General features: G+C 35.2%; 1 long non-coding RNA gene across 23 annotated transcripts; it reads right to left on the bottom strand.

Moving 5' to 3' along the window:
* Nucleotides 1-10,382: 10,382 nt before the first annotated feature.
* Nucleotides 10,383-20,977, bottom strand: LOC132618470 (uncharacterized). 23 transcript variants are annotated; one of them, XR_009574135.1, is made up of 12 exons: nt 17,004-20,976; nt 15,666-16,928; nt 15,274-15,504; nt 15,112-15,180; nt 14,277-14,336; nt 13,163-13,244; nt 12,251-12,441; nt 11,978-12,124; nt 11,596-11,666; nt 11,332-11,494; nt 11,127-11,238; nt 10,383-10,713 (listed from the first exon to the last, which is right to left on the bottom strand). It is a non-coding gene; the product is annotated as an uncharacterized LOC132618470 (long non-coding RNA). The 23 variants fall into 23 exon arrangements; XR_009574130.1 differs by having other exon boundaries at nt 11,332-12,124; nt 17,004-17,111; nt 17,339-17,448; nt 18,047-20,975; XR_009574133.1 differs by having other exon boundaries at nt 11,332-12,124; nt 17,004-17,084; nt 17,339-17,448; nt 18,047-20,975.
* Between the last annotated feature and the right edge of the window lie 2,691 nt (nt 20,978-23,668).

Here is a 23,668-nt window from a genome sequence, read left to right as displayed (position 1 = left end):
CTGCAGAGATCACCCTTGCAACCCAAGGGGACTGGACTAGGATTCATATTGAATCTGAACCAGTATAAAATACGTGTGTCATTTATTTTCTGCACCTTACCTTAGTATTCACTGAGTAGGTAGTCGACTAACAGATCGAAAAATTTTAACAATTCACCCCCCCCCCCCCCCTCTTGCACTTTCAATTGGTATCAGAGCAAGGTCTCACCTTCAGTGCTTAACCGCACGTAAGAAAAGATCAAAAGGCTGGATATCAAATTCCTGGAGCAATATATCAAGATGGGCACTCCACAACAAGACCACCATACTTTAATGGTGAACATTATGGCCACTGGAAGGAAAGGTTCAAAATATTCGTGCAATCAACTGATTATCAAGCCTGGGTCGTGATTAAAAAAGGACCTAAACCCATTCCCAGAGCGGACACTGAAAACAAAGAAGATGCAGAAACTTCAACAACTGATCTAGAGTCACACGACATTACTAAAGAACAACAAGAGACACTACAAATAAATGCAAGGGCAATAGCTTTGCTCTACTGTGCAGTGAGTGGGGAAGAGTATGCAAAAATTTCAAATTGTGATACTGCCAAAGAAATGTGGGATAACCTTGAGGTCACTTATGAAGGAACATCAAAAGTAAGAGAAACAAAAATTGATGCTCTAAGACACGATTATGAAGCTTTCATGATGAAAGACGATGAGAACATCGAATCAATGTTCACAAGATTCAGCAAGATTATTGGAGAACTCAAATCGCTTGGAGTAACCTATACCAACTCACAACAAGTTAGAAAGCTCGTTAGAAGTCTGCCAAAGACTTGGGAAACCAAAGCCATTGTTCTTGAAGACGGAAATCTGGATAAGTTCACCTATGATGAATTAAGAGGAAATCTTATAGCTTTTGAAAAGAATCATATCCAAAGATACCAGAAGGACGAGAAGAAGAAAGTGGTCGCTTTCAAGGCTCAAGTTGAAGAATCTGATGATGATTTTAAAGAAGAAGAAGTAGCTATGATTTCGAGGCATGTGATAGAAGCCATGAGAAGATCAAGGAGTAACAGAAAAGGAAGCTCAAACTTTAGAAAAGGCAAGACCCCCACTGGATAGCAAAAGAATGACGGAAAATGTTATGAATGTGGAAAATATGGCCATATTGCGTCTGAATGTCCTGAGATAAGAAAAAAGCCAACCAGAGGCTATCAAAAACAATGAGCCTTCAGCAGTTGGAGTGAAGATGAGATCTCAGATGAAGAATCTGAAGAAGGTGAAAATATGTGTTTCATGGCTCTCGAAGAAGGCAGTAAGGTAAGTTCTCATTCCTGTGCTAAATGTGAAGAAACTCAAGAATTATTAGATCAAACTCTTATAGATCTAAATAACGTCTTTGATGAATATAGAAAACTGAAGAGAGAGAAAAAGGAATGGGAATCAAGATTAGAAATTTGTGAAAAAGAAAAAAATTCTATTCAAAATGAAGTTTACAATCAACAATCCAGATTAGATATTTTATTGAAACCTTCCAACCACAACCATGTCAAGTCAAACCAATCAACTTGTACACATAAGTTCACTGGAAAAAAGGTTGTGCAAATAACTAGAAATTTTGAAGGAAAGAAAACTGGTCCTTTGAACACTGATAAGTCGACTGGAACTCCTAAAAGAACTAAAAGGAAATCTGGAATGCACAGTTCAGCCGATTCCTATATTGTGGAAAGAAAACCTTTTCAAACATGTTTCTGCTGTGGAAAACTCGGGCATAACTATTATAACTGCAGATTTCGTTTTTCAACTGCACCTGGTTGGATATGGAAACCCAAGAAAATTAAATACTTTGAAACTAACCATCAAGGACCCAAGAACTCTTGGGTACCTAAACAAGAATAAAAAATTTGTCTTGCAGGAACACCACAAGAAAAATAAAAAGGGAAAATGGTATCTAGACAGTGCGTGTTCAAGACATATGACAGGCGACAAAAATCTATTCAAATCAGTCGCTGACTTTGATGGAGGATTGGTAACTTTTGGAGACAATTCAACTGGAACGGTAATTGGTATTGGTACTATTGCTTTTAATAATTCCTGTGACATTTCAAATGTTTGGTTGGTGAAGGGACTTAAGTATAACTTGTTAAGTTTAAGTCAGCTGTGTGATTCAGATCTTGAGATAAGATTTAGTAAATCAGGTTGTGTCATAGAAGACTCCTCTGGAACAAAGATTCTTCCTGGAAGCAGAAATAAAAATGTGTACACTCTGGACTCTGTCAAAAATCCTAAAGGTCATATATGCCTGGCATCAATGGGAGAAGATCCGTGGATGTGGCACAAGAAGCTTGGGCATGCTAGTATGCGATTAATTGAAAAACTAGCAAGACTTGATCTTGTAATAGGATTGCCAAAACTCAACTACACAAAAGATCACTTATGCGATTCGTGTCAAAAAGGTAAACAAACTAGAAACTCCTTTAGTTCTAAAGATATTGTATCTACATCAAATCCCTTGCAATTACTTCATATGGATCTAGTCGGTCCTACTAGAATTGCTAGCATTGGAGGAAAAAGGTACGCATTTGTTATAATCGATGACTTCTCTCGTTTTACTTGGGTAATATTTCTTGCTCATAAAGATGATACTTTAAAGAATTTTAAGTTTTTTTGTGAGAAAATTCAGCGTGAGAAAGGATATTACATCACTTCCATTAGAAGTGATCATGGAGGAGAATTTGAAAATAAAGCTTTTGAGGAATTTTGTAATGATCAAGGATACACACACAATTTCGCCTCACCCCGATCTCCGCAACAAAATGGTGTAGTTGAACGAAAGAACAGAACCCTTCAAGATATGGCAAGAACAATGATCATAGAAACAAGCCTACCACATCACTTTTGGGCAGAAGCGGTAAGTACAGCTTGTCATATTTTGAATAGATGCCTAATTAGACCAATTCTTAAGAAAACTCCGTATGAGCTATGGACGGGTAAGAAACCGAATATTAGCTACTTTCATCCTTTTGGATGTAAGTGTTTTGTTCACAATAATAGGAAAGCAAATCTTGGTAAGTTTGACCCTCGAAGTGATGAAGGTATATTTCTTGGTTACTCTCCTACTAGTAGATCTTATAGAATTTATAACAAACGTACTTTATCTATTGAAGAGTCTATTCATGTTGTATTTGATGATACTAATCACCTGGCCGGGAAAAGGAAAATTGCAGATAAAGAAGACAGTCAAATACTTAATGCAGTGGTTACAAAACCCACTGAAGAAAAGGCATCCTGTGAGTCGACTTCTGATGAACCTCAGTCGACTGATGTTACCATTGGAACAGTTCCAAACGAATGGAGAAGTGAACCTGACTATCCAAAGAAATTTGTTATTGGAGACATCCATGAAGGGAGGAAAACTAGAGCATTTACTAAAAATAATGTAAATCTTGCTCTTATTTCTCAATACGAACCAAAGAAAGTTGGTGATGCCTTAAAAGATGAATACTGGGTCAAAGCTATGGAAGAGGAACTTGATCAATTTGAAAAGAACAAAGTATGGAATCTAGTTCCCAAACCTGAGTATGCTTCAATCATTGGCACAAAATGGGTATATAGAAACAAGCTAATGAGGCTGGAGAAGTAGTTAGAAACAAAGCCCAACTCGTTGCTCAAGGATATTCACAACAGGAAGGTGTTGACTATGATGAAACTTTTGCTCCTGTTTCCAGGTTGGAATCCATTAGAATTTTGCTTGCATATGCTTCTTTTAAAAAATTCAAACTTTTTCAAATGGATATCAAAAGCGCTTTCTTAAATGGGTTCATTGAAGAAGAAGTGTAGGTCAAACAGCCGCCAGTTTTTGAAAACTTAAAACTTCCCTATCACGTTTTTAAATTAAGTAAAGCCTTATATGGTCTTAAACAAGCACCTATGGCATGGTATGATCGCTTAAGCTCCTTCTTGGTAAGTCATGGATTTTTTCGAGGAACGATCGATACAACTCTTTTCATTAAACGATCCTTCTTAGGAAATCTTATTATACAAATATATGTTGATGATATTATTTTTCGAAGCTCTAATCCCTCTATGTGCAAGGAGTTTTCTGATCTTATGCAAAGCGAGTTCGAAATGGGTATGATGGGAGAATTAAAATTCTTCTTGGGACTACAAATCCATCAAACTAACACTGGAATATTTATATGTCAAGCTAAGTATGCTAAAGAACTTGTCCAAAAATTTGGGATGTCTGACTCAAAAGCTATGGGAACTCCCATGAGTCCTACTTGCTCTCTTGATAAGGATGAAAAAGGAAAACCTGTTGATGAAACCAAGTATCGCGGTATGATTGGATCACTACTTTATCTAACTGCTAGTCGACCAGATATTATGTTTAGTGTGTGCAGGTGTGCTAGATTCCAAGCTGCTCCAAAGGAATCTCATCTTACTGCTGTTAAATGTATCATTAGATATCTTCACGGAACAACTAACTATGGTTTATGGTATCCTAACACAACTGATTTTACGCTTGAAGGTTTTTCAGATGCAGACTTTGCAGGTGATAAAGATGATAGAAAAAGTACCAGTGGTACTTGCCAGCCTCTAGGAAAATCTCTTATTTCCTGGAATAGCAAAAAACAGGGATCAGTCTCTCTATCTACTACTGAGGCTGAATATATAGTTGTTGGTCAATGCTGCACACAGCTAATTTGGATGTCTTATCAACTAAGTGATTATGACTTATTTTTTAAACCTGTAAAAATATTCTGTGATAATTCGAGTGCTATCTGTCTATCCAAAAACCTGTGCATCATTCTAGGGCCAAGCATATAGATATTAAGCATCATTTTATCAGAAATCATGTTGCTCAGGGAGATTTTGAAATAGTTTTTGTAAACACTGAAAACCAGCTGGCTGATATTTTTACTAAACCCCTTCTTGAGGAACGTTTCTGCATGCTAAGAAGCTCTTTAGGAATTATTGATAAATCTGTCTAAATTTTCAACAATCCGTGCCAAATTTTCGACTACTCAAATCTTTGCCATAAATTGTATTCCCATCATATTTATGACATTCCCATCTTCCCATATTTACTTTTTACCTTTTCCATAAAACCTTTTGTTTTTCCGTATCCCCATAAACCCTTTCCATCTTCCTCTTCACCTTTCCCTTCCAAACCTTCCGCCCATCCTCCCATCTCTTCAATGGCGAAAAACGCGAAAAACCCTACTCCCTCCACTCGTCAAAGCTCAAGGCTTCAGGAAATGGGTAAGAATCTCCCCTCTATTCCTCATGACCCCGTCATCTCCGATGACCCTGCTTCATCTGACGACTCCAACTGTGTTCCCATTTGTAATCTTCGTAAGCGAGCCCTTTTTGAGGCTGCATGCTCCACCTCCTCCAAGAAACTCAAAACAATTTGTGATAAACCTCTTGATCTTCGGAAGAAATTTTGGGATGACAATCATCAAGCACTGTTCTCGTCTCTTGAGGACAAAACCATCGTTTCTGGTAGGAATGTCGATCTTGACCTTATGCTCTCTCTAAGTTGTAAAGTTAAACAATTATTTGTCTATCAAGGATGGGAAAACTTTTTTAGAACCCCTCCTCATGTCTATGAAATTCCTGTTCGTATGTTCTATGCCAATCTTAGGTCTTCTAAAGCTAATGAACTTGAAACATTGGTTCTTGGTACTCACATTTGTGCTAAATTGCTCTGTCCTTGACTCTATTTTTGGTTGCACCTGCTCTGGTTTTTCGGAATTACCCAAAAACGTTTGGCCTGAATCTCTTGAAGTGTCTTTTGACGATGTTAAGAAAACCATCTCAAATTCCACCTCTGTTCCTGCTCAAATTGGTCCGACCAATATCTCGTTTGAGGCTCGTGTGCTTGCTCATATGGTTGCAACTACCATTGTTCCTCGTGCTGGGTCCTACTCTACTATCTCCCAGCATGATGCTATTTTTGCATTTTGCCTTCTGTCCAAGAAAAAAATAAATTTGTCCTCCATCATTATCAATTACATGATTGAGTGTGCTTCTAATCCTTCTAGTCTTCCATATGGTATGCTTATCTCCCACATCCTAGAAGTCCACAAAATCGACTTAGTCGACTATCCCGTCACTCCTGTTAAGCAATGCTACAACTCTAGGGCGTTTGGTAGCATGGGATATGTTTTGAGAAATGATTCCTGGGTGTTAAAGGACGTCTATGAGGCATCTCAGCCTGGTCCCTCCACCAAAGAAAAAAAATCAGATCCCTCTGCTGTTTCCACTGAATGCTATGAAGAACTTCTCGCCAAACTTTCTTCTATGGATGACAAAATTGAGTCCATCAAAGACTTAATGGCATCCACATTGTTTCAAGTAGAGAAGATTCGTGATGTGACTAAGGAAACAGGTGCTGATGTCTCTAAGCTGAAGCAGAAACTGGATGCTGTTATTAAGGAAGAGGTCAAACTGTCCACCAAGCTTCAAGACAGTGTTGCCGCCATGCCTGAACGTCTTACTACCCTATTGACGGAAATGAAGGATGTTATTGTGAATACATTAGCCTACTTTCTTCGTCGTCCAGTCTTCCGCCGTCAGGAATAGTTTTTAGTGGTTTTTTTTTTGAACTGTTTAAACAATGTTTTTGTGGGACTTGTGCTTGGTTATGCTGCTAGTTGCTATTTGTTCTTTGCTATTTGTTCTTTGGTTTAGCCTGTTTTGTTGTGTTGTTTGTTCGCTGGTTCTTTGCCTTTGCTTTTGTTTTGTTGTGTTGTTTTTTTTTAGTGATGCCAAAGGGGGAGAAGGACAGTCAACTGCTCAGGGGGAGCCTACAAGGACTAGTCAACTAGTCAGGGGGATCCTCCACCTATTCAGGTGGAGCATCCGTTACAGGGAAGTTGACTACACTTTGTCTAAAATTGTCATCCTCAAAAAGGGGGAGATTGTTAGTGTCAAGTTTTTATGATGACAATTTTACTTGTGCAGGTATAGTAATTAAATCACACAAGGAATATATGTGAGCCCACAAAACAGCCCAACAAATTGGAAGCCCACAGAACAGCCCCAACGAGCTAGGGCTCACTCGACAAATGGCTTCCCAGCCCTAACGGTGCAAACAGCTGTAATCTTCAGCCGTATAAAATCCTTCAAGAAAGGAAAAGATATCTGCCAGCAGCATCAAATCGTTTAAGCAGGAAAAGCATCAAAGGCATATCTCATGAAGGTTAATAAATCTGTTGCTGCCTCAACGCACAAGGAAAGCAGTAAAAAGCTCAGTCTTATTCTTGGAAATAGGATCTCTGATTTTATTTCCAAGGATCAAATCCCTTGGGTTGATCTCTCTGCGTGAAGAGCCTAAAACACTATAAAAAGGGCTGCTCCACAAACGCAAGATTCATGCAACTGTCTCATTACCTCCATTGCTCTGCTTTACTTTCAAATAAACATTGTTAGTCTGAGTGATTCATAGTGTAATAAGAGAGAAAGGAGAGTTATAGTTTGTGAGGCTTTGTATCAAAAAGAATAAGAGTGTTTTGAGTGTAGACGTAGGAACTTCATTCAAAATCTTCATTGTACCAAACCTTATTAAAGAGCTCCAGAGATCACCCTTGCAACCCAAGGGGACTGGACTAGGATTCACATTGAATCTGAAGCAGTATAAAATACGTGTGTCATTTATTTTCTGCACCTTACCTTAGTATTCACTGAGTAGGTAGTCGATTACTGGTTTAACTTAGTCGACTAACAGATCGAAAAATTTTAACAATTCACCCCCCCCCCCCCCCTCCTCTTGCACTTTCAGTATATATATTTACTGAGTTTTCCAACACATACATAGTTTGAGAAAAAGCTATTAGGTTCAATCAAACTCGTAATGGAGCTTCTACCTCTGCCACTGTTCATACATTATTTTTAACTCCTATACTTAAATTATTTGATTTAATATAAAGGGAAAAAGCTCAAATATGTCATCGAACTATTAGAAAAGGCGCATTCATGCCACTCGTTAATAGCTAGGCTAAAAAATGTCACCGCCGTTACCATTTTGGGTCATATATGTCATTACTTACTAACAGAACTCTACTACTATCAGATTATTATGCCCCGTGGAATTAATTAAACCCTTCATTTTACGAGTGGCATATATGAGCCTCCGTTAAGTTCAGTGGCATATTTGAGCCTTTTCCTAATTCCTACATAAATCTCCATCTTTTCTAATTTTATGTAACAAGCTTATAAGGACAAGTTTGTCCCTTATACTAATAACATTATTATTTTACATGGAAAAACTATACTATCTTATTTAATTGAATTATTAATCTAATCTTATTCTACATCATTCACAATTTTTACGTACTTTATGGCTCTGTCAAAAGATTTTTAAAAACATATAAAATTTGATTAAGGAAAAAAAGAAACAGATTTAAAAGAGAGTATAATTATGAGGTGTAGATGGATATAGAAAGTTACTTAGGAGTGAAATTTGCGATGTTAATAGTGACCGGGAGAAGGCTCAAATATGTCACACTCATATTTACTTTTCATACCTATCTACACCTCATTAGTGTACTCCCTTTTAAGTCCGTCTCTTTTTTTCTTAAACAAATTTTTTGTGTTTTTAAATTTAAAGAGCCATGAGGTACGCGAAAATTATAAGTGATGTAGAATAATAAGATTAGATTTATAATTCAATTAAATAAGAGAATATAGTTTTTCCATGTAAAATAATAATGTTATTAATACTAGGGACAAACTTGTCCTTATAAGCTTGTTGTATAAAATTAAAAAAGATGGAGAATTATAATATATAGGAAATGGTAAAAGACTCATATATGCCGCTGAACTTAATGAAGGCTCATATATGACACTCGTAAAATGAAGAGTTTAGTTAATGTCATGGGACACAATCTGATTGTAATAGAGTTCTGTTAGTGAGTAATGATATATATGACCCAAAATGGTAACGCGGTGGCAATTTTTAGCCCAACAATTAGCGAGTGACATGAATGAGTCTTTTTTTATAGTTCGATGGCATATTTGAACATTTTTCCTGAAATAAAATTGGATATGATAATTATTTATACTAGTATAAAAAGACTACTTTCATTTGCAAATTATTCTTCTTCTTTTTTTTTGATAATTTTACTATATTCTTCAAGGTTGTTATGAAACTGAAGTTTCAAGTCATGTGATCAATAAGGTAGCGTATTTTGATTTCGGAATTCTACGTGGCAAGAATGATAAAGAAACACGGAACTACGCAGATATTTTGGTACACATTCGATTAGAGATTATTTCTATGTTAATTAGACCTGTTTATGAAAGGGGTGAATAATTTAGTTGTAGCATAGTCATTATCACTAATAAGTTATTATACTAAATTCTGCCGTAATCCCCATTTAGCTATCCTGGGAACATATTTGGTAGCAGCTACTCCAATTAACATATTTTGTTAGCCTAGCGGTGTAGTCAATCTACAACATTGATTTTTTTTATTTTTTTTTTTATTTTGTTGTTGTTTTCTACCCGGTGTTTGGTACCCGCATTGGAACCGACTATATTCGGATACAATATTGATTGAATGCATATAATGACATCTTTTACTCTTTCCATAATTATTATGCATATTTCCTGTTACTTTTTTATATGCTTGCTATTTTATATTATGCATATTTCCTGTTACTTTTTTATATGCTTGCTATTTTATACGTTTGCCTTTTCTCTGCATTGGTATTGCGCGGGAGAATTGAGAAAGATGTGAGAGTACCTTATTTATTTGACTAGGAGAGCTACTAAGACATTTGTCACTCCAAAGAGGATCATTTAAGTCAGCATCATGATGATCCAGATCACATGTAAATGAAGGCATCCTAACATTTTCAACATGAATTTATGATATCCGGAATAGCTAACATTGCAGTATATGCCCTTTTTCTTTTTGCCGGATGATCCAGATCACATGTAAATGAAGGCATCCTAACATTTTCAACATGAATTTATGATATCCGGAATAGCTAACATTGCAGTATATGCCCTTTTTCTTTTTGCCTTTATGTTCGTAGCACATAAATGAAGGCATTCTTTTTATATTGTTCAAAATTGAGGGGAGATTTTGATATTTAATGTAAAGTTAGAGGGTGTAAATGATTTTCGCCAAAAGATAATTCTATACTCGGCTACATATATTAAGTGTATAAAAGAATAACCACATTTCAAATTTTATCTCGCATATACCTACATAAAGAGACCAATTTTTTTGTTGGAGTTTTTCGTTCTTTACATGTCTTTTCAAGAAAAAGAATATAGTATAAACCTATATAGATTATACAAAAATTCAAGTAACCCGATTCTAGAAGACTAAAAACTTTTAAGCGGTGAAAAAGTAGAAGAAAAAAAGGGGAAAACTAATTGAAGTACCAATAGCACAACAATTCCAAATTCTTGTTTGGAGAAGTCATTCTTACAACAACCTCTTCTAACAAAGCACGACATAAAAAATGTTTAGTACGGAATGCAAAAATATTACAGTGAGTTAGAAGTATAGCATCAGTCTCCAACTTTAGAAGGAAAAACTACGAAGTTAAAAGTAGTGCAGCCATCTCCATAGGGTACATGCAACTGAGCCATCTTCCTACGAATCCATAAGTCGAATGATAAACTCAATGTTCAATGGTAGTATGGCACAATGCTACTACAGGGAGTCTATCAGCAAATGCGAAGAAGTTGAAGTGTCTTGGATCTGTTGAAACAAACGCAATGTAAGAGTACATATAACTTCATAAATTGAATAGAATGAGGTGAACATAAAGTGTTTTCAACCAAAAACATCAAAACATCTTTCAGGGATCCTAAATTAATTATTTCTATCTCGTTAAGAAAGCAAGCCGAACCCTTGCCCATCTTTCTGAAAGGCTGAGCCGGAAACCTGCAGTAAATATGGACTATGATGTCTTATACTTGAAGATACCATGATTCTGCTAAACTTGGAGATGTATGTTAGTCCCTCCAATCGAGGCAGATCACTTCGATTGCGTGTGCCCGATGGGTAAATTATAAAACTATAGACAAAGCAAATAGTAATGGAGCCAGATAAAAACCACAAATCTACATTGACAAAATATACTAATTGGTAAAGAATGAAAAAGCAGTTACCTTGTGATCACCACCACCAGTGGCAAACCTGCTAAACTTGGAGATGTATGTTAGTCCCTCCAATCGAGGCAGATCACTTCGATTGCGTGTGCCCGATGGGTAAATTATAAAACTATAGACAAAGAAAATAGTAATGGAGCCAGATAAAAACCATAATCTACATTAACAAAATATACTAATTGGTAAAGAATGAAAAAGCAGTTACCTTGTGATCACCACCACCAGTGGCAAACCTAAGGTCACCAGGCCGAATATCAATGGAGAAGAAACCAGTCAAATGCATTTACCGGCATTTCCCTCTTTCAAAAGTTAAGACATCTTCAACACTTCGTGCAAGAATATATATAGACAGTATAATTACAAGCTCCCTATATATCACAACACATTGCATTCAACCTTTTTAACATCAGAAATTGCCAAATACCTATAAGAGCTAAAGCCATATCATCTTCAATTTCTGCAGAAGTACCAGTTTCTATAGTTTCCACAGGAAAATAGATCAACTTTGTGTCTCAAATCTCAATAACCAAATGTCTCTTCCTGCAAATTAGCTCCAGAATCACTTCCTGCAACCTTGGTACTTCTCCTCTGCTAGTGGAACAAAGTAAACACTATGTCTATGTGCTGAATGCCGAGTACAACTCAGTAAACATTATTTACTTGGCAATAGTAAAATTTTGGAATTGATTGGCAGAACTACACCTCATATGCTGCCTTTTTAGTTTCCTCATCCATTCATGTAGTTCCCAAAGTAGGGAACACTTCTTATATACACCTAAAACACCTAAGAAGGATTGAAGAAAACAATGTTCGATTGTTATCGAAATTGTTCAGACTATTGATGAAATTACCTCTTCATCTTCCAAAATCAGATTTTGGAATCTGATTCTATTCTCAGGGCTTTCTCGCTCACGACTCATGTCCACAATTTGAACTTTGCAAGTTCAATCAGGTGTGTCAAGTGCCATGTGCATGCAAGTGAAAAATCCTACAATAAACTGCCAAAAAAAATAATCTATCATATACCAACCAAAGTACTGGAAATAAAAAGACAACAAAGATTTTTTATCACCACAATCTGTAGAAACACCAGAGAAATTGTAAGAGTGTACTGAGAAGCTTACCAGAAGAGGAAGGGACACTTTGAATCACTCAAAGAAAATGGGATGGAAGCGAATGAGACTTGGGCCCATCTTCATATGCAGAATATTAAAATGGTCGGTTTATGTGGCACTGGACAATAGAGTCTGTGATTTGATGATGGAACTTCTACGCTCTATCATTCCGGATCCAGCCTCTGCTTTCTAATCATAATCTATCAAATGAGCATATTTTCAGTTCTTCAACTGCAATCATGGTCTGTAGTGAAGCTAAATTTGAAATTTTCAATTCTATATATGGGAAAGTAGAGTATATCTGGTGTAGATGTATCTTGGATAATATAGATCATCACACCATTAAATTTGCATTATATTCAAGTTCAAATATTCCAGCAATAATTCAGTCTTAGCTAATAAGAATCAACTGAAAATAGGTGCAGAAAAGCCATGTTTATCCAAATTGAAAAATTAGAATAGACCTAATATGATCTAGTTCTTTAGATTTCTTGACAAAGCCATTTCTTAGTTTGCACATAGGCTCGTATCGGAAAATGACTTAGTATTACGCAATTTTGTTACTGAAATTCTGTATATTTTATTGTAGCGTGATATTTATATATTGACATTGGGAAATTCTTTGTATAAAGACATTTAGTTTGTAATTGGTTACGCGAAGTTTTTTCTATTATTTATTTTATTTTGGAAAGTTATAGCAACCATTTTTAATGTTTTTTTACCTCCAAAAGATAAAGGGATAATTGTAGGAGTAATTTCAGTTTCCCCCTTACAAATAAAATAGGAAAAGCGTCACAATTCTTCTATTCAAATCACCATAGCTTCCGTCTAAATCTAAAGCTATCACATAATTTGTTAAAACGAAGCTTACAAAAGATAGTAGAGAATAACAGAGAGGAACGCATAGAAGAAAAAGCTGACCTATAAAATCTCGTCCTCTGCATTTGTTGAAGCCTGCAGACTTCAGTGAAGGTAATCAATTGGCTAGATGAAAAATCTCCCCCTAATGTGAATATCGGGAAACAAGTGAAAATACAGAAAAAGAAAAATAGAGCGAGAAATACAACATCTAAGGAAGATTCCCCATTCTTTCTGAAGATGCTGGGACTAAGAGAATAAATGCTCTCAAAAAAGTGCCCACCTCAGCAGTCACTCTTGCTATTCTCAAAATAGCAGGATATGTGAACAAATTAGCAGCATTGGGGAAGTTTTAAATTACTTTCAATAGCAAGTAAACACCAATCAACTATGAAAATACAGATACATGAGATGAAATACAAAAAGGAGAGAAGAGCGCTCGGATATATCCAACTGTTTGTGGTAATTTGATATTTTGATGTATAAGATTGAGTGGTTGATCCTTACAATCTTTTTCAAGTTTCTGATCAATCAAGAGGTACATGAAGAGGACACGCTAATACTTTTAAAATTGTATGTTGTTTTAAGCACCTAAATATGATCAACAGATTCCAGATTTTGAACCTTTTTACTGCAAAAGTAACTTCACTGTTAGTGATGTGCTAATCACACCATTTACGGTTCATTTACTTGTCCTTCTTAATTAGGCCTATTTCATGTGTTTTATGTAACGCCTGCCAATATTGTAATTCTAGGAATTGCGTGAAGTGAGTTTCTTCTTCTCTTTTTTTCTTGTCCTTCTTTCTTAAATACTTTCAAAATTCTTTTGCCGTCTTATTGAGTGTCGAAATCAGAAATTTAAGTAAGGAAATTTAAAATATCACACCTAGGTATAAATCTTTACAAAGGAGATTCAATAGCTAGTGCAGTAGGTAGGGCAATCCTTCATATTTCTTGGCGAAGCTCATTTAATTTAAAACTAAATCCGCTCCAAGGGAAAATAAAGAAGCAAAATATTGTTTACTTTGGCATTGCAGAATCTTACATCTCCCACTAATACAAGAAAGTGACTTTACATTCAGATATTCAAGACATTTTTGGAGAGCAGAGGACACTTGTGGTTGACTATTATAAATCCATCTTTCGGAAACATAAAAGTAAGCAAGTAAGAACTAACCTTTAGCATTCCAGTTCTATTGTCACATACTATATCTCTGCGTCATCCATCCCTATATAACTGTCAATACAAACAGAACAAAGATAAGCAATCCGACTTCTAGAAATGGCAATAATTCAGTCAGCGAGATAAGCACATGTATGTATTAAAGAAGAAGAAGATTAAAACATTTCAATATCGTATTGTGGGATCCTAAAGTGAAGATCTCTTAAATCTTAGATGTTACCTTCAATCAGGAAAAACTGAATGAGGAAACATTGTACACTTCAATTAGCAATTCATGAGAATGCTTTTCGAATGATTTCCTGACATACTATATTATATGTAGAATGATCATCCGTATCTTCCACTGTGGGTGGACGTATTAATATTTTTACATTTTTTGAACTTTTAGCTCTGGATAAAGTGACATAAAGTTGGTCGTGTGAAAGACAGGTTCACGTAAATAAATTCCCACAAAATCCAGTGTTTGACCTTGAGCTTAATTTCTTGGAATGAATACATGTGTATTTTTGAAGTCACCACTGGGTATAGTAGCACTAATAACATGCTTGATGAAATTATGACATATTAATCGTGTTCCATTACATAATTCTTCCGAAGGATTTAAAATCCGCAGTAGTATAACTGGACAATCTTTTTTCATAGTCAACTTGTAAGGTGGTAAATTAGCAGGATTTAAGGTGTGTAGAAAATCCTCAAATTGACATCTGTCACTTGGTTCTACAGTTTATCAATTGCAGTATAGACTTTAGCATAGTTAGGAAGTCGATGTATAACAGTGTAATCATATCATTATTTAAAGGGGAAGATGTAGATACAGTAGAAATCACACCTGAAACTCTAGCTTTCTAACTTCCTCAGGGAAACAGAATTTGAGCAGTTGAATTTATTTCGGAGCAACCTGTTTCAAGCATTGACGTCATTTTTCTAACTCCTCATCAGAAAGAGATTTCACTCAACAGCACACAAAGTACATAAAAATTAAAATACTAACCTGGTTGATTCATGAGTAGAAACCTTGCTTCAAGTCATTAAAAATTCAGCATAGCAGCAAATTAAACCATGTCGTTGTCTCCTTCTCCTCTAAGACATTTGTTTTCATGCCTATCCTTTTATCCCGAGAGTTATGGTCTCCATGCTGCAAGCTGTCATTAAATGCAAAAGTTGTGTATGGACTATGATGTCTTATACTTGAAGATACCATGATTCTGCTAAACTTGGAGATCTATGTTAGTCCCTCCAATCGAGGCAGATCACTTCGATTGCGTGTGCCCGATGGGTAAATTATAAAATTCAAGAATATATCAATTGCATTTAGTTCTGAGACTTGGCAAGGTAAGGAAATTTTACTTCTACATAAGATGTGAGAGGTAATTAATCATTTACCAATTACAACACATACTGCTACAAGAACAATTTAGCATTAAATTAGAATATTAGTATATATGTTGGTTGGGAAAAGTTTACTTAGAAAGATCTAACTTCCATGAGGATAATGTTCTAATTAAACATATTAAAAAACAGCACTTTACATTAGCTGAATCACAGCCAATACAACCAATTGAGATGTTATAGTACCTTCTACTTTATAACTTACTAATATCTCTTTTCCGAGATCCTTTCATTTCCAACTTCTTTTAGCGATTGGTGTTTACTTGCTCTATTAAGGTGCTCCAAAACTTCTTCCTATGTTGTGATTTTTAGAATGGAAAAAGTTGACTACTCAGCTGATGACTATAGCTCCCGGTAAAAGAATCATACCGTGATGAATAGTGCTTGAACTAATTTTTTTTTTCTTATGCATTGATCATAAAGGGAAAAAATAAAAGAGCACTCCTAAAAATTAAAAAAAAGAATGAAAATAGCCACCATTGAATTGGACACACTGAAGAAGAGAGGGTGAAGAGAAGTCAGAAAAAAGAAGAAAAACAACTTAAATAATCTGAATTGAGGAGCAGATCCGGGCTAGAAGCAGAGAAAGAGAAGCGAGGGAGAATAGATCTCTTGACCGGGTAGATTCCAGAATCTGAAGGAAGAAGAACCGTATGGGGCAGATTCTAGATCTGAAGAAGAAGAAGAACCGTATTTTATGGGGTATGATATACAGAAGGTCTTCAGTCCCAAATTTGCCCCAAACAAATGAAACACGAAAATTACAAAACTGCCCCTTGTTCGTCCATGTTCGTACCCCAACTGTCGTTTCTAATATATACTAGCAAGTCTAGCACTGGCCCAACATGGTTAATTTGATTTCCAGTTTAGTTAAAGTCTTTCGAAAAATTCTGATTGTCATTGTATTGTACATAACATGTACATAAGGTATAAAACAAAGAGGAATTCAAAGACTAAATATATCTTCTAACGTTCCTTATCAAAGAAAAAATATATATCTTCTAACGTTAATGCAAGCAAGTCCCAGTCATTTCAAACCATATTCCATTTGAAATCTCAAATACACGTGGTGGAAGTCTTCAAACAACAAACTGACATATCCACAACCACAAATACACATGAACTTGAGGAAAAAAAAAAAAATGATCCCAGATAAGGTTCTATTTAGTTTTCCTTGAATGGCTTCATAAGATGCTCCCAGATAAGGTACTGTTTAGTCTTCCTTGGAATTTGAAAATCATTCCCATGGTTTGGACACTGTCAATAGAACAAGGAATCCATTAGGAAATATAGAAGGCAATCTGGGTAGGAGAGTTTAGTAGAAACACCTACATGTTTTTGATAAATTCTGAAAATCTTTCAACATCTACAAGTTCGTGCACCAAATGGTCATTTCCCTCCATTCCCACACTTCTTCCCATTGTTTCAGTGTCAAATAAACTGGACAACATTGGTCAATGACATCCAACTAAACTATGAAGCAAAATGAATTATATATGTACCTTGTAAAAATGAAGTTATACAACACATAGTTTTTAAGTTTCAGAGACAAATAAATCAGGCGTACGCATTGGCAAAATGACATCCAACTAATTAACTATGAAAAAAAATGGATGTTATATATACCATGTAAAAACAAAGTGTTATTTAGATGATTAGTTAACTACCTGCATATGCATGAGTAAGTTGGCACCACGTGAAAGAACCTATTGTTCTTGATGTGTTGACGCATCTTATCAACTTCCATTTCAGGAGTATCAGCCTCTGCATCAAACTCCTGTTTTTGTATTCCAATGTGATTGTTTAAGGTTAGCATTCATGGCCCTTTTCCTTTTGTTGTCTTTATTTCACATCTCCCTCAGCTCTCTCCTTTTCTGCTTGTGTTAATTAAGGTCGTATGGAAATTTTTTGCAAAAAGTAAATAAACAGTTTTTATTTTGTAGGCAAGGAAGCAATGAGAACTGATGAACTGAAGATGCCAAAGGATTGTAAATATATAGTTTAAACTACGTTCATGCTTGAGAGGCCTTTCCATGACTTTGGATTAGCCGAGCAAAGAATTATTTCCTGGAAAGTAACTTATCTTGTAACCATCTTTGAATATAACTATACCCCTCGATGAATTCTGCCTTGATAATCAATTTTTTAAAAAAAAAAATCACACATCAATGCAGCAAGTGGAAACTAAGTTGAAACTATTAGAAAATACTTCAAGTTCTTAATCATGTGCTTGTCCAGCACCACAGTGTAAAGCAGCTGAAGTATAATCCATCTTGTTATTGCCATCTTGAGTTCTTAAACTAAGAGTCAAGGTACAATTAAAACTATCCTATGCATCTCCAATACACCAATTAATAAAAGGAAAGGTAACATACCTGTTTTATACAATCCAAGCTGTTGTCATACCCCATACTCAAGAGTCATAACATTCTAAAGAACCATGATCTCCATAGTAGTATTTATCACAATCATCAAACAGCTTTCACGCTAGCAATAGGTTAATGCAACAAGCTGATGAATACAACAAAGTAATATCAACCTGCGCTTTTGCGATAGGCATGATAACAATATATCAGTGGTCCTGAAAAAATTTATGGAAGTTTGGAAGATTTTGAACCATAATAAAATAATCTAATTTTGTGACACCAATTGTGGCTTAGGATATCAATCTAGAGAATTTCCTGATACTAATTTTGCAAGCCTTGATACAACGTAAATTCATTACAGAGTTTTAACTATTATCACCTGATGTTTTATTTTTCTATCACAATGTATCAACACATTAGGTTAAGTAGTCTTAAATTATTTCTTCATTTTTTCAACTACTTGGTGTCTAATTGCTAAAAGTTCTGCTAAATCTACACATATTGCTATCAAAGATTACATCTTGAATAATAATATATTTCAACTTTTATTTAAGATGCTTGTAAATTAATTCATAAACATGATGGAGAGAAAAAATGCACGTAAAAATTCTTATGATCAAAATAGCAATACTAAGTTGCTGAAAGTAACTATAAGTTAACGAACATAATGACCATGAACCCCAAGCGATGGAGTGCTCTAGGATTCTCTGGTCTCATCACACAAATCATTCAACTGAAAGACTTTAAACCTTCTCTTTTCCTTCTCAAGCCTGAACCAAACAATGAAAAAAATTATTACAAATCACAAAAAATATATGCAAAGTAATAGCACATGTGCATGTAAGAATTCAGCTAATGCAATATTTATATGTTAGCTTAACATGCACATATGAAATCTGTAAGCAGATGCCCTGCAGATATTAAGTTTCCAGCCACCTATAGAAAAACTGATAAGGTCACAATCTGTTTGTTTCATGTTTATACTTTAAGGGGAAAACATGCAGAATAAGTGAAAAAGTAAGTTACAAACATTTATTAAAGACTGTTATCCATGCTCTATGTTCCATTGTTTGACAATCATCCTCATCCTCATAAAATGGCCGAAATCAGTTCAAACAATAGCTACGCTTGTCTCATCCAAGTTGTTTCACTTTCACTGTAAATGCCGGAAATCTCTTTACTCGTGCAGTTCAGGTAAACCAATTTCAATTGCTGATTTTCAACCGTAAAGAGCATGAAAGAAACATCAACACATTTTAAGTAAACATCAAGCTCTTATTGTACACTTTGTCACAGTAATTATGCATCAGTGTTGATGTCTATGTTGCTCATCCTCCTTTTGTCCTCTCCTTCTGTAACCATGCTTAACAATGTACTACTTTCATTAATTATTATTTCGGTAAAACTTGATCCTCTATTAGTTTAGCATATTTCCTAAAGCACAACAAATATTGTATACAGGTCCTTATGATGACACATTGTAGCTATGTAGTTTCACTTAGCTAATTCTATGGATTACTATTTAGGAGACAATAGTAAGAAAATTGAATTGAAGTTCACTTAATATTAAAGTCACGTAACAAATCAGCAGCTACACTACCTCTTTCTAGTAGTACACTGCAGGTAGTTAATAAGGCAGAAGTTACAAGAAGGAATTAAAAAGTTACCAGAAGAGTAATATTTCTAAAAGTTCTAATTAGAAGTGGCATGAGCAAGAGCAAGTGCATATACCAATTTAAGATCTATTGACTTTATTCATTGGCGGTACGGGGAAGGAATTGTATTTATCCATCATTCACCAAAATAAGTATTTAAGATGGACGAAAGGCTAGTCTCCAATACCAAGTTTCCAAACATATACAACATAATGACATCTAAAAAACGACATGATTGACAGTTTATTGTTTTGGCTGTTGAGAACCTATATTGCAGATTCTTAGATTTCTTTTTTGGTTTTGGCACATATACTATGAATTCTTAGAGATGCATTCAGCTTTTGGAATCTCACATGTGACATTATAAGCCGTAAAAGAAAACCTTCTTGAAGTAGCATAGTCAAAATTAAAATTTTATCTATATGCAATTTTATTTAAGGATTACGGATTAACATCATTTTAAAGAACTGCATATAATCTCACAAGCTCGAGAGCAGGGGAATGAAGTTTCTTGCAGCTTCAATTCTAAAGTAAACCATAAGAAAATTATTTATTTCTTGTGTTAATTTGAAGTTGCTAAGCGATTAGTTTGTCACAACTTCACTTTGCATGAAATAATTAATCAAGTAAAGTAGAGAATGAAAATAAAAATAAAAATAAGTAAGATGTCGTCAGTAACTGCACCGCATTCCACAATCAGAAACCCAAAGAAGCCTGACGGATAGTCCCGGTTAAACAGAGTGGAAGTAAATGAAGGAACTCTATGCGGGTCGGCCAAAATCCAATTTCTTGTTTCAAAGATTTCTGAGTTCCAAATCCAACTTGGTAATTCTTTATTTTGGAAAAACGACCACCACAAAAAATCAGAGGCAAAGGTTAAGAAATGGAGATCAAACAGAGGGAAAAATCAAGCAAAACAACGAAGTCGTCAAGCTACAAGATTCAGAAGGGCAAAATTGATAGTAGAACAAACCTGAAAATTGTATAGATTGTAACACCTGTGAAGAGAATTGGGAAGAAACTGAAAATACCAATTGCAAATTTTCAGTCTCACATCTTCATTTTGATATTGTTTCCGGTCAAAAGATATTTCAATGAAACACACGTAATTGAGAGAGGAGGAGGAGGAGAAGCGAGGAAGAAGGCGGCAAAGGAAATTAGATAAATTGGTAAAGGAAATTCAGTGAGAGAGGAGAAATGTTTGAAAATTTTCATAATACTATACACGTGGCTGGAAAGCGTGATTTCAGGAACACCATTCCGTACAACTAATACTACCTTCTGTACAACTGGTAGATGCTGTGTTCGTACTACTTCCGCGTTTATATACAATAGAAAAATATATATATATATATATATATATATATATATATATAAGTATAAGTATATAAGTAGAGATAATACTAGCAATTTAGCCAATCTTTAAGGTTTGTATTTTGAAAATAAATTTTAAAAATATTCGAATTATTATTATATATAGCAACATGTATAGTATGTATTTTATGTACTATCACTTTAGCTATAATTAAAAAATTAAGTTTAAAAATTAAAAGTATATGATGGAATTAAGTCTTTGAGATGGAAAGAGTCGAACCTTTTTCTCATTGTCATGATAATGAAAGTTATTCATCAATGTAAAAAAGAATGGGAATTTTACATAAATGACTACATTTTGGGGGTTTAAATTTTGTGATAGCTACAGTTTCAATATTTACATTGCGTAGCTACAGTTACCCCGCTGTATTCGAAAAATGGCTTGCTGTATTCATAAAACGGCCTAGTTGTATTCATGAATACAGCGAATAAAAAAATTTCAAAAATTCTTTTCACTGTATTCAACTCAACTGTATTCATGTCAAATGTATTCATCTATAGCTACTTTTACATTGTATTTAAAACCGATTGTATACAAAAAAAAAAAAAAAAAAAAACCTTCAAAATACACCCCAAAACACAGAATTTTGCACTAAAAAAATTAATGAATACACTAAAAAACTGAATACAAAGAAATAAATTTCACTATATTCATTTGTATACACTTCAAAATTCACTGTATTCATTTGTATACAAGAAATAAAATTAACGAATACACTCAAAACTGAATACAAGAAATAAAATTTCGTCCAAATTCTGGCCAGATCTGGTTGTTTCCATCCAGATATGACCGCTGCGGAGTTGTAAGTCATCGTCGTCAGAAGAGAGAGAGACGACGAACAACAACAACAACCACGGCCAACAGCAACAACATAGAACTCAACAACAACAAAGTTAGCGTAGATTGGCCATCTGTTAAAGACACAAAAATCAACACAGATCCAAAAAATCAACACAGATCCATACAAATCCGAGAATGAGAGAAGGAAGAGAATTCGGTAGAACATAGACCAGTTTTTCAAAATCTTCTAAATCACCATCGATGGCAAAATCAGGGACAAAAACCCAGAAATCAGTTTTCAAAAACACTAACAGTAATCAATTGGATCTCTCATTGGTGAATCCATTGTTGAAAAGAGAGAAAACTAATAGTATTTTAGAGAGAGAGAGAGCAAACGTTAGAGAGAGAGAGACAGACAGACAGACAGACAGAGAGTTGTAGACGTTAGAGAGAGAAGGAGGAGGAGGGAGTTGTGTATTTTACCTTAATAGCTAATAAGTGTCATTAACATACAACTTTTAGCTATGGGATGTAATTATTTTAAACTATAGCTGTTGACACCCAATTTTGTCCCGTCTCTCCCCCGGAATACCTATTTACGCTTCCAATATTTTCGGCATATTAGAAATATATTTATATTTTACTATAATTATTAGCCTCTTATCAATACCAGCGTTTCATTATTCTATTACAGTTACTAGCTATTATTATTATTATTATTATTATTATTAGTTCCAAATACAAGCCCAATTCACCTCCAACATTTTCGGATTGACCCAAAAACAATTTTCATAAGCCACTACCCATTTTAATTCACCCCAGCCCAAATAATTAACCAACATTTCGGACCAGCCCATTACCCACGATCCGACCGGCCCATTCCCCTTTAACAAAGATGAAACCTCTAGGGTTTCATCTTTTTCATCCCTCAGTCGCACCCCTTCTCTCTCTTCTCTCCCTTCCTCTCTGCTCCTTCTCCCTCCTCTCTCCCTTATCTCCCCCACGTTGCCACTGCCACCCCCATTCCTTCCTGTTCCCCACGCTCACTGTCATCCCCATTCCCTCTTGTCCCCCCGCTCCTCTCTCTCTTCTTTACAAACAAAACCCTATAAATGGGATCCGAAGTTGAATCTAAAAGGGGGGGGGGGATTTCTCAGGTTTTCGGAGGATACACAAGTTTCCTGTCCTCAAGTCTTAAGTTTCGTTTCTACTCTAGTCTTGATTTTCTTTTAAAATCAGAAAAACCTTCTGTTGAAAATATAAGATTTGGGAATGAAATCCTCATCGAAAAAATAGCCTCGTTCTGAAAAATAGCCACATATTACTCTATTTTCACTTTCCAATCTGAATCTTTAGTTACTTTAATCGATTTCAAGCTCGTCGTGTTCGAGTAGATTCGAGACGTCGACCCCCAGTTCACTGCACCCACAAAAGGTCAGTGTGTTCTTTTCTTTCAAATCTGAAGTTTCTGGTATGTTCATGTGTGTTGTCGTTTCAGTCGGTTTAATTTCATTTTAGCAGCTTAGTGTCATTATGCATGTTCATGTTTAATAAGTCCAGGTTCGATTTAGTAATTAATAATGTTTGTATGTCCATGCCTTAATTCGGTTTAGTTTCAGTTTGGTAATTAACAGCATCTGTATGTTTATGTCTTGCTTTAGTTTAGTTTTCAGCTTTGCTTAGTTATATGGTACTTTGGGTTAGAATATATGTCGTTTGATAATTATGCCTTTTCGATCCGATCTCAGATTAGCTTTAGCTTAGTTTCCTAATATAAGTTGGTCCAGTTGATCTGTGTGTATGCAAGATTGTTGGTTATAT

The sequence above is a fragment of the Lycium barbarum genome, chromosome 11 (assembly GCF_019175385.1).
Source record: "Lycium barbarum isolate Lr01 chromosome 11, ASM1917538v2, whole genome shotgun sequence".
NCBI lineage: Eukaryota > Viridiplantae > Streptophyta > Magnoliopsida > Solanales > Solanaceae > Lycium > Lycium barbarum.
Note: the sequence above shows the minus strand (reverse complement) of the source record. Positions and strands in the feature narration are given on the sequence as shown.